General features: G+C 44.7%; 1 protein-coding gene across 1 annotated transcript in view; it reads right to left on the bottom strand.

Annotated features, from left to right (window-relative positions):
• The window catches only part of C1H14orf93 (chromosome 1 C14orf93 homolog), a 52,313-nt gene extending 37,887 nt beyond the window's left edge, over positions 1-14,426 (bottom strand). The window contains exon 1 of the mRNA XM_069761766.1: positions 14,326-14,426. The gene's annotated coding sequence lies outside the window, so the exon portion shown is untranslated. The remainder of the gene's footprint in view (positions 1-14,325) is intronic.

The following is a 14,426-nucleotide window of genomic DNA, read 5'->3' as shown; positions in this document are numbered from 1 at the left end:
TAGATAGCATTTATTAGCCTAGGCAGGCAATCGCTCATTTATTATTATTATCCCATGATGAATACTTCACTTTTAACATATAGGTGACTATACAATAACTTATTGTGAACTGCTCATTCTTATTATAGGCAGACATTTTTTTGAAGCCTTCACATAGATTGAATTTCAGTAATTTGTATATAATGCATCACCTTACTATGTTTTGAAAATCAATTATTAACGTTTTGGCCGCTGCTTAGTGTTCATCCCATGGCAAAATGGCCCCTATTTTCAATTGAATTCAGCACCTTTTCTATTATTTTCATTGTAATGTTTCAATATTTTTTTTAACCCCTTAGTGACAGAGCCAATTTGGTACTTAATGACCAGGCCAATTTTTGCAATTCTGACCACTATCACTTTATGAGGTTATAACTCTGGAACGCTTCAACGGATCCCGCTGATTCTGAGAATGTTTTTTCGTGACATATTGTACTTCATGTTAGTGGTAACATTTCTTCGATATTACTTGCGATTATTTATGAAAAAAACGGAAATATGGCGAAAATTTTTAAAATTTTGCAATTTTCAAACTTTGTATTTTTATGCCCTTAAATCAGAGAGATATGTCACGAAAAATAGTTAATAAATAACATTTCCCACATGTCTACTTTACATCAGCACAATTTTGGAAACAAAATTTTTTTTTGTTAGGGAGTTATAAGGGTTAAAAGTTGACCAGCAATTTCTCATTTTTACAACACCATTTTTTTTTAGGGACCACATCACATTTGAAGTCATTTTGAGGGGTCTATATGATAGAAAATAATGAAGTGTGACACCATTCTAAAAACTACACCCCTCAAGGTTCTCAAAACCACATTCAAGAAGTTTATTAACCCTTTACGTGCTTCACAGGAACTGAAACAATGTGGAAGGAAAAAATGAACATTTAACTTTTTTTTGCAAACATCTTAATTCAGAACCATTTTTTTTATTTTCACAAGTGTAAAAACAGAAATGTAACCATAAATTTTGTTATGCAATTTCTCCTGAATACGCCAATACCCCATATGTGGGGGTAAACCACTGTTAGGGCGCACCGCAGAACTTAGAAGTGAAGGAGCGCCGTTTTACTTTTTCAATGTAGAATTGGCTGGAATTGAGATTGGACGCCATGTCGTGTTTGGAGAGCCCCTGATGTGCCTAAACAGTGGAAACCCCCCACAAGTGACACCATTTTGGAAACTAGACCCCTTAAGGAACTTATCTAGATGTGTGGCGAGCACTTTGAACCCCCATGTGCTTCACAGAAGTTTATAACGTAGAGCCGTGAAAAAAAAAAAAAATCGCATTTTTTCTACAAAAATGATTTTTGCCCACAAATTTTTATTTTCACAAGGGTAACAGGAGAAATTAGACCACAAAAGTTGTTGTGCAATTTCTCCTGAGTACGCTGATACCCAATATGTGGGGGTAAACCACTGTTAGGGCGCACCGCAGAGCTTGGAAGAGAAGGAGTGCCGTTTTACTTTTTCAATGTAGAATTGGCTGGAATTGAGATCGGACGCCATGTCGCGTTTGGAGAGCCCCTGATGTGCCTAAACAGTAGAAATCCCCCACAAGTGACCCCATTTTGGAAACTAGACCCCCCATGGAACTTATCTAGATGTGTGGTGAGAACCTTGAATGCCCAAGTGCTTCACAGAAGTTTAGAATGCAGAGCCGTGAAAATAAAAAATATTTTTTTTTTCCACAAAAAAGATTTTTTAGCCCCCAAGTTTTTATTTTCACAAGGGTAACAAGAGAAATTGGACCCCAAAAGTTGTTGTCCAATTTGTCCTGAGTATGCTGGTACCCCATATGTGGGGGTAAACCACTGTTTGGGCGCACGGCAGAGCTCGGAAGGAAGGAGCGCCGTTTTGGAATGCAGACTTTGATAGAATGGTCTGCGGGTATTATGTTGCGTTTGCAGAGCCCCTGATGTACCTAACCAGTAGAAACCCTCCACAAGTGACCCCATTTTGGAAACTAGACCCCCCAAGGAACTTATCTAGATGTGTGGTGAGAACTTTGAATGCCCAAGTGCTTCACAGAAGTTTAGAATGCAGAGTCGTGAAAATAAAAAATATTTATTTTTTCCACAAAAAAGATATTGTAGCCCCCAAGTTTTTATTTTCACAAGGGTAACAGGAGAAATTGGACTGCAATAGTTGTTGTCCAATTTATCCCGAGTACGCTGATGCGCCATATGTGGGGGTAAACCACTGTTTGGGCGCACGGCAGAGCTCGGAAGGGAAGGAGCGCCTTTTTGGAATGCAGACTTTGATAGAATGGTCTGTGGGCATTATGTTGCGATTGCAGAGCCCCTGATGTACCTAAACTGTAGTAACCCCCCACAAGTGACCCCATTTTGGAAACTAGACCCCCCAAGGAACTTATCTAGATGTGTGGTGAGAACTTTGAATGCCCAAGTGCTTCACAGAAGTTTAGAATGCAGAGTCGTGAAAATAAAAAATATTTTTTTTTCCACAAAAAAGATATTGTAGCCCCCAAGTTTTTATTTTCACAAGGGTAACAGGAGAAATTGGACTGCAATAGTTGTTGTCCAATTTATCCCGAGTACGCTGATGCGCCATATGTGGGGGTAAACCACTGTTTGGGCGCACGGCAGAGCTCGGAAGGGAAGGAGCGCCTTTTTGGAATGCAGACTTTGATAGAATGGTCTGTGGGCATTATGTTGCGATTGCAGAGCCCCTGATATACCTAAACTGTAGTAACCCCCCACAAGTGACCCCATTTTGGAAACTAGACCCCCCAAGAAACTTATATAGATGTGTGGTGAGAACTTTGAATGCCCAAGTGCTTCACAGAAGTTTAGAATGCAGAGTCGTGAAAATAAAAAATATTTTTTTTTTCACAAAAAAGATTTTGTAGCTCCCAAGTTTTTATTTTCACAAGGGTAACAAGAGAAATTGGACCCCAGAAGTTGTTGTCCAATTTATCCCGAGTACGCTGATGCCCCATATGTGGGGGTAACCCACTGTTTGGGCGCACGGCAGAGCTCAGAAGGGAGGGAGCACCATTTGACTTTTTGAGCGCAAAATTGGCTGTCGTGTTTGGAGACCCCCTGATGTACCTAAACAGTGGAAACCCCCCAATTCTAGCTCCAACCCTAACCCCAACACACCCCTAACCCTAATCCCAACCTGATCCATAATCCTAATCACTAACCCTAACCATAATCACAACCCTTACCCCAATACACCCCTAATCACAACCCTAACCTTAACCCTAATCCCAAACCTAACCCTAATCCCAAGCGTAACCCTAATGCCAACCCTAACCCTAATACCAACCCTAATCCAAACCCTAACCCTAATCCCAGCTCTAACCCTAACTTTAGCCCCAACCCTAGCCCTAACTTTAGCCCCAACCCTAACCCTAAGGCTACTTTCACACTTGCGTCGTTTGGCATTCCGTCGCAATCCGTCGTTTTGGACAAGAAACGGATCCTGCAAATGTGCCCGCAGGATGCGTTTTTTGCCCATAGACTTGTATTGCCGACGGATCGTGACGGATGGCCACACGTCGCGTCCGTCGTGCACTGGATCAGTTGTGTTTTGGCGGAGCGTCGGCACAAAAAAACGTTCAATGAAACGTTTTTTTGTACGTCGCATCCGCCATTTCTGACCGCGCATGCGTGGCCGTAACTCCGCCCCCTCCTCCCCAGGACATAGATTGGGCAGCGGATGCGTTGAAAAACTACAGCTGCTGCCCACGTTGCGACGGCCCCGTACCGACGTAAGTGTGAAAGAAGCCTAACCCTAAATTTAGCCCCAACCCTAACCCTAAATTTAGCCCCTAGCCTAGCCCTAACCCTAGCCCTAGCCCTAACCCTAGCCCTAACCCTAATTTTAGCCCCAACTGCTGTTCTCCTGCCGGCCGGCAGATGGAGACAGATGGCGGGCGCACTGGGCATGCGTCCGCCATGTTCTTCTGCCGGCGGCCAGGAGGAGCAGCAAGAGGATCCAGGGACCTAGGTGAGTATGCTAGGGTCCCCGAATCCCCCTATTTCTCTGTCCTCTGATGTGCGATCACATCAGAGGACAGAGAATTACACTTTACTTTTTTTTTTTGCGGTCGCCGGTAAACAGTTAATTACCGGCGATCGCAAAACAGGGGTCGGTAATACCGACCCCGATCATGCTCTTTGGGGTCTCGGCTACCCCCGGCAGCCGAGACCCCAAAGATCCTCCCGGTGCCGGCCGGCGGGCGCACTGCGCATGCGCCCGCCATTTTGAAGATGGCGACGCCCACCGGGAGACACGAGGAGCATCGGGGGAGCTAGGTGAGTATTGGGGGGCCACCTGGGACCCCTTTTCTCTGTCCTCCGATGTGCGAACACATCGGAGGACAGAGAAATTAAAAAGAGATCGCCTTTTTTTTTTTGCGATCGCCGGTAAACGGTTAATTACTGGCGATCGCAAATGCGGGGTGGGTTAAAAACCCCCCGAATCATGTTCTCTGGGGTCTCGGCTACCCTGGTCAGCCGAGACCCCGGAGAAAATCGGCCTCTGGGGGGCACTATTGACTTTTTCCACAGCGCCGTTAATTAACGGAACTGTGGTTTAAGTACCCTTAGCGGCCGCCGTTAAAAGGCGTATCGGCGGTCGCTAAGGGGTTAAATTACTATATTATTAAAATTATCTATTTTTAGTACCAAAAAATGTTTGGGTTCATTATTGAATTATGGTTACCAATACAGTGATTTAATGTTCTTTACATGAACTGATGCCAAACCCTCAAAATAGTGAAGTTCCAGGTTGGAAGGTAGCAAAACACAAAAAATGACAAGGAGGTGAATACTTTTGCAAGCCAATGTAATCATTCAGGAAGGTATAATTCTACAATTAAAGGGGTTAACAAAAAACGGTGGCATACTCACCTTCCAGAATCCCCATAGATCCAGCGTTGCTCGCTTTTAAAGGTCTGTTCCAGCTCCGAAGTGATTTCTACTCTATTTAGAAAGGAGAGCAGAGTACCACTGAAGCTTGTTTTTTATTTCAAGCGCATACATGCCCACCCATTTTTTTCGCCTATAATTGGACAATTACTTTGATCTCATAAAGACACTTCATTTTTCCCATATAAAATAAAGAATTCTGATACTTAATTCCTGCACTGGCAGCACTGGAACAGAGCAGGTACAGGAAGTGATTAGAATTGTTTTTTAATTTTACAGACTACAGCATTTAAGAAGTGACAGCCCCCCGAGGAAGCCCAACGCGAAACGTGCGTCAGGGCTGCTGGAGAAAAACACTGGCATATATTCATGGGTAAGATGAGCGGTTCCCGTTCCTTATTTATTTCCCTTCTGACCTCACATATGCTATGAATTATAGGGATTTAGCTGCATATACTTTGGCACTTTACTTTGCACTAAGCACCTCTCTGATGTATACTATACTATGTGTATTACTTAGTGATCCGTCTGTTAAGCCCATATTGTTATTACAGTAGTCTGTGTTCTCTGTACACGTATCATATCTGGATCTTGTATTGTTAGTCTGTATTTATTGTCTTTATTTTTTGTGATGGTGAATAAACTTATTGTTACATTTTTTATACTTTTGTATGGGACTTTTTACTCCATAGTGTGTTGTAGGATAGGAAGTTTCGGAGTGTCCTGGTGACTGTGATAGTGTCCAAATGTATAGGGTATATTTTCCCGGTATTTATTTCTAAGATATGCATCAGTGGTATCTGTTCTTAGCATTTAAGAAGTGGTTGTTGAAGAAGAGGACAACTCCTTAAAGGGAACCTGTCACCCCCAAAATCTAAGATGAGCTAAGCCCACCGGCATCAGGGGCTTATCTACAGCATTCTGGAATGCTGTAGATAAGCCCCCGATGTATCCTGAAAGATGAGAAAAAGAGGTTAGATTATACTCACCCAGGAGCGGTCACATTGCAGTCCGGTCCGATGGGTGTCGCTGTCCGGTCCGGTGCCTCCCATCTTCTCCCGATGACCTCCTCTTCTTGTCTGCCCTGTTGAGGGCAGAGCAAAGTACTGCAGTGCGTAGGCGCCAGAAAGGTCAGAGAGGCCCAGCACCTGCGCACTGCAGTACTTTGCTCTGCCCTCAACAGGGCAAAGTACCCCAGAGCTGCAGCCTGAAGATAAGAAGAGGACGTCATCATAAGAAGATGGGAGGCCCCGGACCGCGACACCCATCGGACCGGACCTCAGCGGGACCACCCCTGGGTGAGTATAATCTAACCTCTTTTTCTCATCTTTCAGGATACCCTGATGCCGGTGGGCTTAGCTCATCTTCGATTTTGGGGCTGACAGGGAACCTGTCAGTAAGATTGTGCACAGTAACCTACAGTGTCAAGTCAGCACCGTTATGGTATGTGCACATGTAGGTTGGATCTCTGCGGATTTTTCCGCACCTATTTTTTAAAATCCGCAGGTAAACCGCACTGCGGATTACCTGCGGATTTACTGCGGTTTTTGTGCGGATTCCACCTGCGGATTCCTATTATGGAGCAGGTGTAAACCGCTGCAGAATCCGCACAAAGAATTGACATGCTGAGGAATGTAATTCACGGTGTTTCCGCGCGTTTTTTTCCGCAGCATGTGCACTGCGGATTTTGTTTTCCATAAGTTTACATGGTACTGTAAACTCATGGAAAACAGCTGCAGATCTGCAGCGTCAAAACCGCTGCGGATCCGCAGCAAAATCCGCACCGTGTGCACATAGCCTTATACTGATTAAGATGATACCTTTCTTGATGAAATCCGTCTTGTGGTTGTTGTTTAATCTTTATTTTCAGGTTTGGGTTAATGATATGCTCGTGCTCCGGGGCGGCCTGCTGGAGAAGGAGTCTTCATGTGCTCCTCTAATTAGGTATTCATTATGCAGACTGCTGACCGGTCACTGATCCCTCACTGACCTGCCCTCTGGTTTCCATGAATGCCTGTACATACTGAAGAAAAAAAAATCCTTCTGCAGGCAGGTGTCAGCCGTGGCCCCTGCGCTGCAGCATAATTGCATGTTTTGTGTCCTATTAATAACTATTCTTGAAGTCATTGAGCAAGTGCAAAAAAAATAAAAAATCAATTTGAAAATGGCGCCTGCGCAGTAGCAGCTATCAGAGATCGGACCTACACACACCTTCTGACAGCAGGTTTTTTCTTTTCTTCAGTATGTACAGATATTCATTATGTAAACTAGGGAGCAGGTCAGTGAGGGATCAGTGACCGGTCATAAGCCATGAGTATGAATACCTAATCAGAGCACCACATGAAGACCCCCACAGGCCGCCCCGAAGCACGGGCATATCATTAACTCAAAACTGAAAATAAAGATTACACAACAACCACAAGACGGATTTCATCACCCAAAGTATCATTGTAATCAGTATAACGGCGCTGACCTGACACTGTAAGTTACTGTGCACAATCCTGCTGACACATACCCTTTACACCATTTCACACCGTGGCGTGGCCAATTTCCTTTTTTTCATCTTTGTTTTTTCCTTTCATTTCCTTTCTCATAATGCTGTTTACCAATCACATTAATTTACTTTTTATTTTGAAATGTGTTTTTTTACTTGTTTTTTGTTTTAGTTGTAATGGGGCAAAAGGAGGGTGATTTAAATTTGTGTTTATTTTATTTTTTTTCAGATTAAGATTTTTTGTTTCACTTTTTACTGTATTTGTAAGTGAAGCTGCGATTATTTGATCGCTTGGGCTATACATAGCAGTGAAGCAGCACTGCTATGTACAGAGAAAATCACAATCTATGAACGCCAGCTACAGGTTGCCTTTCACAGGAGAAATGCCATGACAAGCACAGGTCTTCAGCAGACCCTCGGCTGTCATAGCAACCCATCGGTGCCTCGCAATCATGTAAATGACGCACTTCTCTATAATCGCGTGTCAAATGCCGCAGAGATTGACAGCGGCACCTAATAGGTTAACAGCCGCGGCACATGAAGCCTAATTTTTCACTTTTGCGCCCTTCTTTTATCCAACACTTCTGCTCTGCCTAGAGTAATAAATTTTTTACATTTCTATTGATATATCCACATAACGAGCTTATATTTTTATGTGGGACATGTAGTTATTTTGGCTTAAACCATTCATTTCACCATATAATGTGCCAAAAACAAGAAACAAAATTCAACATGAAGTGGAATTGAAAACACAGAAATTCTACTGCTGTTTTTAGTGTTTTATTTTACAAGGTCCACACTGTAGCAAAATGACCTGGTAATTTTTTTCCGTATGGTTATAGAGATACCAAATTCATATATTTTTGGTTTTACTACCTACATTAGTTGCAGTCCTGGCCAAAAGTGTTGGTACCCTTGAAATTGTCCCAGAAAAATTAAGTATTTCTCTCAGAAAATTATTGCATTTACTCGTTTATTTCATTTGTTTGTATAGAAACAATGCAAAAAAAACACACAAAAAAAGCAAATTGGACATCATTTCACACAAAACCAAAAAAATGGGCCATACAAAATTGTTATTGAAGTATTTTTGGGGTCATTGTCCTGCTGAACCCCATGACCTAGGACGCAAACCCAGTTTTCTGACACTGGGCACTACATTGTGACCCAAAATCCTCTGGGAATCTTCAGATTTCATCATGCCTTGCACACATTCAAGACACCCAGTGTCAGAGGCAGCAAAACAACCCCAAAATATCTTTGAACCTCCACCATATTTGACTTTAGGTACGAGTTCTTTTCTTTGTAGGTCTCATTCTATTTTCGGTAAACAATAGAATGATGTGCGTTAATAATCTGTCTCATCTGTCTGCAAGCAACTTTCACTGAAGGATTTTTGCTTACTCGCGTACATTTTGGCAAAATGTAATCTAGCTTTTTTATGTCTCTTTGTGAGCAGTGGGGTCCTACTGAGTCTCCTGCCATAGCATTTTATTTCATTCAAATGTCAACGGATTGTTCCCGCTGACACTGATGTACCCTGAGCCTACAAGACAGCTTCAATTTCTTTGATTGGGTTGCTTATCCACCATCGGTACTATCCGGCGTTGCAATCTTTCATCAGTTTTTCTCTGCTGCCCACATTTAGGGAGATTAGCTACAGAGCCATGGATTGTAAACTTCTTGATTATGTCGTGCAATGTGGGGTAAAGGAACATCAAGATCTCTGGAGATGGACTTGTAATCTTGAGATTGTTGATATTTTTCAAAAAGGTTGGTTCCCAAGTCCTCTGACAGTTCTCTTTCTATTCTTCATGCTTAATGTGGCACACACAAAAACACAATGCAAAGATTGAGTCAACTTCTCCCCTTTTTATCAAGTGTGATTTTCATATTGCCCACACCTGTTACTTGCCACAGGTGAGTTTGAAAGAGCACCACATGCTTGAAACAAAATTGTTTACCCACAATTTTGGAAAGGTGCCACCAACTTTGTCAGGTCTATTTTGTTTTTTTTTTTGTAAATGATGTCCAATTTCCCTTTTCTGTTTTTTGTATTGTTCCAATACATACGAAGGAAATAAAAATGTGTATAAAAAAACACGAGTAATTGTAATAATTTTCTAGGAGAAATACTTCATTTTCTGGAACAATTTCAGGATGCCAACACTTTCGGCCATAACTGTATATTGTAGCGTGGCTAAAGGATGTCTAATCGATGGGAGATATGTCCCTTATAGATGGCTTGCTACTGTGATGTAACCATAGCTACCTATATGTGTTTCAGGACCTGTGGTGATGTCACAACCACATGTCTGGTCATGTGATGGGTTCTGGGTGTGGTTAGACATATAAAAGAAAGCCTAATGCTTAACACAGGTAGATATGTGTGGAGGTGAGACCCTCCTGAGTGTGTTACGGCTTCAGGACTGAGCCGGATGAACTGGACACTTGTTTTTTCTTTGCCTGAACCAAAGGCTATTTGCTTTCTGTTGTTTTGTCATATGGTTTATGGAGTAATAAACCCAGTGAACTTTAAAGGAACCTGCCTCCTGAGTGTCAGCCGTCGCAGCTGAGTGAGTGGAACCCCTACAATATGTATATGTTTTCTTTGATTTGATTCCATTTTTAGGGAGCTGAATTAAAGGGAACCTGTCACCCCGTTTTTTGAGATTGAGCTATAAATACTGTTAAATAGGGCCTGCGCTGTGTGTTCCTATAGTGTATGTAGTGTACCCCGATTCCCTATGTATGCTGAGAAATAACTTACCAAAGTCGCCGTTTTCGCCTGTCAATCAGGCTGGTCAGGTCGGGAGGGCGTGGTGACATCGCTGGTTCTTCCTCAGCTTTACGTTGGTGGCGTAGTGGTGAACAAGCAGCGCGCGATCTGCGCTGTAATCCCTTGCATCGGTGGGGGCGGCCATCTTCCTGGGGCCACGCGTGCGCAGATCGAGTGCTCTGCTGCACGGGGCTTCAGGAAAATGGCCGCGGGATGCCGCGCGTGCGCATTAGAGATCGCGGCGGCCATTTTCCCAAAGCCGAGTTTGCATCTCGGCTTTGGGAAAATGGCCGCCGCGATCTCTAATGCGCACGCGCGGCATCCCGCGGCCATTTTCCTGAAGCCCCGTGCAGCAGAGCACTCGATCTGCGCACGCGCGGCCCCAGGAAGATGGCCGCCCCCACCGATGCAAGGGATTACAGCGCAGATCGCGCGCTGCTTGTTCACCACTACGCCACTACGCCACCAACGTAAAGCTGAGGAAGAACCACCGATGTCACCACGCCCTCCCGACCTGACCAGCCTGATTGACAGGCGAAAACGGCGACTTTGGTAAGTTATTTCTCAGCATACATGGGGAATTGGGGTACACTACATACACTATAGGAACACACAGCGCAGGCCCTATTTAACAGTATTTATAGCTCAATCTCAAAAAACGGGGTGACAGGTTCCCTTTAAGCAAATAATAGTAGTGAATCTGCCATTTTGATGTTTTAGTTGTTCTTATTAGGATAAATTTTTTTGATTTTATTTGAATAATTATGCATCTAGTGAAACTGAATATATATGCTTTTACATTTTACCTTTGTGGATGGAGCAATGTCCAAACGCAGCAGTTACTCTGCCTACTGAATAAGGCCCCCTTCACACATCAGTATATCACCGATACCAGAAAAAAACAGTATCAGTGTGCCATCAGTGTGTCATTTATTTTTTCAGTATGGCTTAAGAAAAATTAATTACAAAGCTTCTCCTATACTTTGCAATGTTAAACACGTACAGCACAATGACACACGGATGCCATCTCTCTGTTGTGTTTCACACAGCCCCATAAACATGTAATCCGTGCCGCTGGGAAAAATATTAGTTTTTTTTTTTATTAATGATCAGTATTGTAATTTTCGGCCACTATGTTGTGGCAATATTTGGTTTGGTGTTATGGTGTGGTGGTATTTCTCCCTTGTATGTGGTATTATTCGGCCACTATGTGGTGGTTACATGTGGTCTGGTCATGGTGTTATGGTATTTGTCCCTTGTATGTGGTATTATTTGGCCACTATGTGGTGGTAATATGTGGTCTGGTCATGGTGTTACGCTATTTGTCCGTTGTATGTGGTATTATTCAGTCACTATGTGGTGGTAATATGTGGTCTGGTCATGGTGTTATGGTATTTGTCCCTTGTATGTGGTAGTACTCGGTCACTATGTTGCGGTAATATGTGATTTGGTATTATGTGGTCTGGTCATAAATATTCCTTGTATGTGGTATTATTCAGTCACTATATGGTGGTAATATGTGGTCTGGTCATGGTGTTATGGTATTTGTCCCTTGTATGTGGTATTATTTGGCCATTATGTGGTGGTAATATGTGGTCTTGTCATGGTGTTACGCTATTTGTCCGTTGTATGTGGTATTATTCAGTCACTATGTGGTCTGGTCATGGTGTTATGGTATTTGTCCTTTGTATGTGATAGTACTCGGTCACTATGTTGCGGTAATATGTGATTTGGTATTATGTGGTCTGGTCATAAATATTCCTTGTATGTGGTATTATTCAGTTACTATATGGTGGTAATATGTGGTCCGACCATTGTGTGATGGTATTTGTTCCTTGTATGTGGTATTAGTCACTATGTAGTGGTAAGATGTGGTCCGACCATTATGTGATGGAATTTGTTCCTTATATGTGGTATTATTGGTCATTTTAAAAATGTATGTGACCTATTACCTGAAAGAAAATGTAATAAAAATTTACTAAAAAGAGTATTGGATATTTTAAGAAATGTTTAATATGTTAAGAGTAGGGCCCTGCTAAAGAGTCTACCTTGTCATGGCGGCGGCGGCTTAAGAAAAAATGTATTGGCCAAAACAAAAGCTAATGGCTATATATCCGATATGGCAGATGTCCCCAACTCCAGTCCTCAAGGCCCACAAACAGGTCATGTTTTCAGGATTTCCTTAGTCTTGCCCAGGTAATAATTGCATCACCTGTGCAATGCAAAGGAAATCCTGAAAACATGACCTGTTGGTGGGCCTTGAGGACTGGAGTTGGGGACCTCTGCGATATGGTGTTCAATGGGAAATGTTAATGTGTGATTGACGAGGACATGATGCAGAAGTGGAGTTATTCCAAGAGTGGGCGGTGGGAATGTGGAAGGTTTGATGGGTGGAGGCGGAGCCTGGGCAGAGTCTCAAGGGGCCTGAAAATGTTGCCACCACGGGGCCCTAAAATTCCTGGTGGCAAGCCTGGGCGGTGGGCAACTGTCCATGAATTAGGAACATGTGACTCCAGCAGATCACCTCATAACCACTAACGAGAACAATGCTGAACTTGATGAATCAGGACCCACACGGCAGCGGCACTATATGGCCGGAGTCACACTACCGTATAACACGGCGGAGTGCTATGTGATAAAACATCAGATCGCGCTCGCCCAGTGTTATACTATGGGGAGCTCACACCTGAGATGTTCTCATGCACGAGAGAACAATGGCAGCGAGACTCTGCTCACTCGCACCCTAACCGGGGTCACACTTGGGAGTGTTATGGGAAACTCTCGCCTCAATACCCGGCATTTGGGACCGGAGTGTTCAGCTGCATATACATTGATGCAAGTGTGACCCGGCCTTATAAGTCTATGGGTGCATGTGAAACACCAGACTGCACTCGGATGTCATCCCAGTGCAGTGCGATTCCCGCAGACGCCGGCAGCAGAGGAGATAGAGGAAGCACTTTGGCTACGTTCACACTAGCGTTGCGCGCCGCTGCGTCGGCGACGCAACGCACGACGCACGCAAAAACGCTGCGTTTTTCGACGCGTGCGTCGTTTTTTGACGAAAATCGGACGCAAGAAAAATGCAACTTGTTGCATTTTCTTGCGTCCGACGCTAGCGTCAAAAACGACGCACGTGTCGGAAAACGCAACAAGAAAAACGCATGCGTCCCCCATGTTAAACATAGGGGCGCATGACGCGTGCGTCGCCGCTGCGTTTCCCGACGAAGCGTCGGGAAACGCTAATGTGAACGTTCCAGCCTGGTCACACATTGGCGAGAACGCTGCTTCCTGAGGAACTAGGTGAAGGCCGTGCAGATACCGCACAGAGCGCACCCCGCGGGCACCAGAGCGCCGCCGCTCTTCCTACAGACGGGAGAAGCCGGCATTCCTCTTCCCACACGTGACTAGAGCCGCGCGCCTTCCGCCTTGGCTCTTCCCACCTCTTTCATCCGCCCAGCGTCTTGCGTCACTTAGGTGGGTGTGGCCAGTACACGCCATTTCTCACGTGACCTCCAGGCTGTACGCGCGACATACAGTGTTCCGTGTACATAGCGCGCACGCCGAGACACACCCACCTCTCCCTCTGATTGGCTATCCGCCCTCACATCTGATTCGTACCGGCCAGCTGCCAATTAGAACTTCAGGTTAGCCATTCGTCGTGCTGAAAGAGAGGCGGGCTACCAGCGACCAATAGAAGAGCCTGACTACAACCCTTCCTCTGTTAACCCCAGGCTTGCCAGTCATGGCAGCTAAATAGACGGCGCTAGCGAATGATGCGGCGTTCAGTGTACGGGAAACTCCTGCTGAGAGGAGCCAGGAGCACAGCCCGGCCGTGTGCACAGCCCCGACCCTCGATACACGAGACGCCCACTCCCATCTCCACCCGACGCTGCGAACCATTGTGTCCAGCCGCAAAGTTCCCGTCCGCGAGCTCTCCCCTCCCACCCGTACCGTCAGCCCCCTACTCACTCGCAACTACGGGCAGGAGGCCAAACCAGCGGGGGAGGGGAGGCGAGACACCACTAACGCGGGCAGCAATGAAGCGGTTAACAGAGTATACCCGGCGGCGCTATACCGCGTACACGGGCCGGCAGTGAGAAAGGATACGTGAAGGTCAGCGTGTCCCCTTTGTATTCTTGGAGCCGTGTGTGCAAAGACGAGTGCACAGCTGGTACACGCCTCTGCTGCCTGCTGATTGGTCAGGAGTG

Source organism: Ranitomeya imitator, chromosome 1 (genome assembly GCF_032444005.1).
Source record: "Ranitomeya imitator isolate aRanImi1 chromosome 1, aRanImi1.pri, whole genome shotgun sequence".
Lineage (NCBI taxonomy): Eukaryota > Metazoa > Chordata > Amphibia > Anura > Dendrobatidae > Ranitomeya > Ranitomeya imitator.
This window is presented reverse-complemented; position numbering and strand designations above follow the sequence as displayed.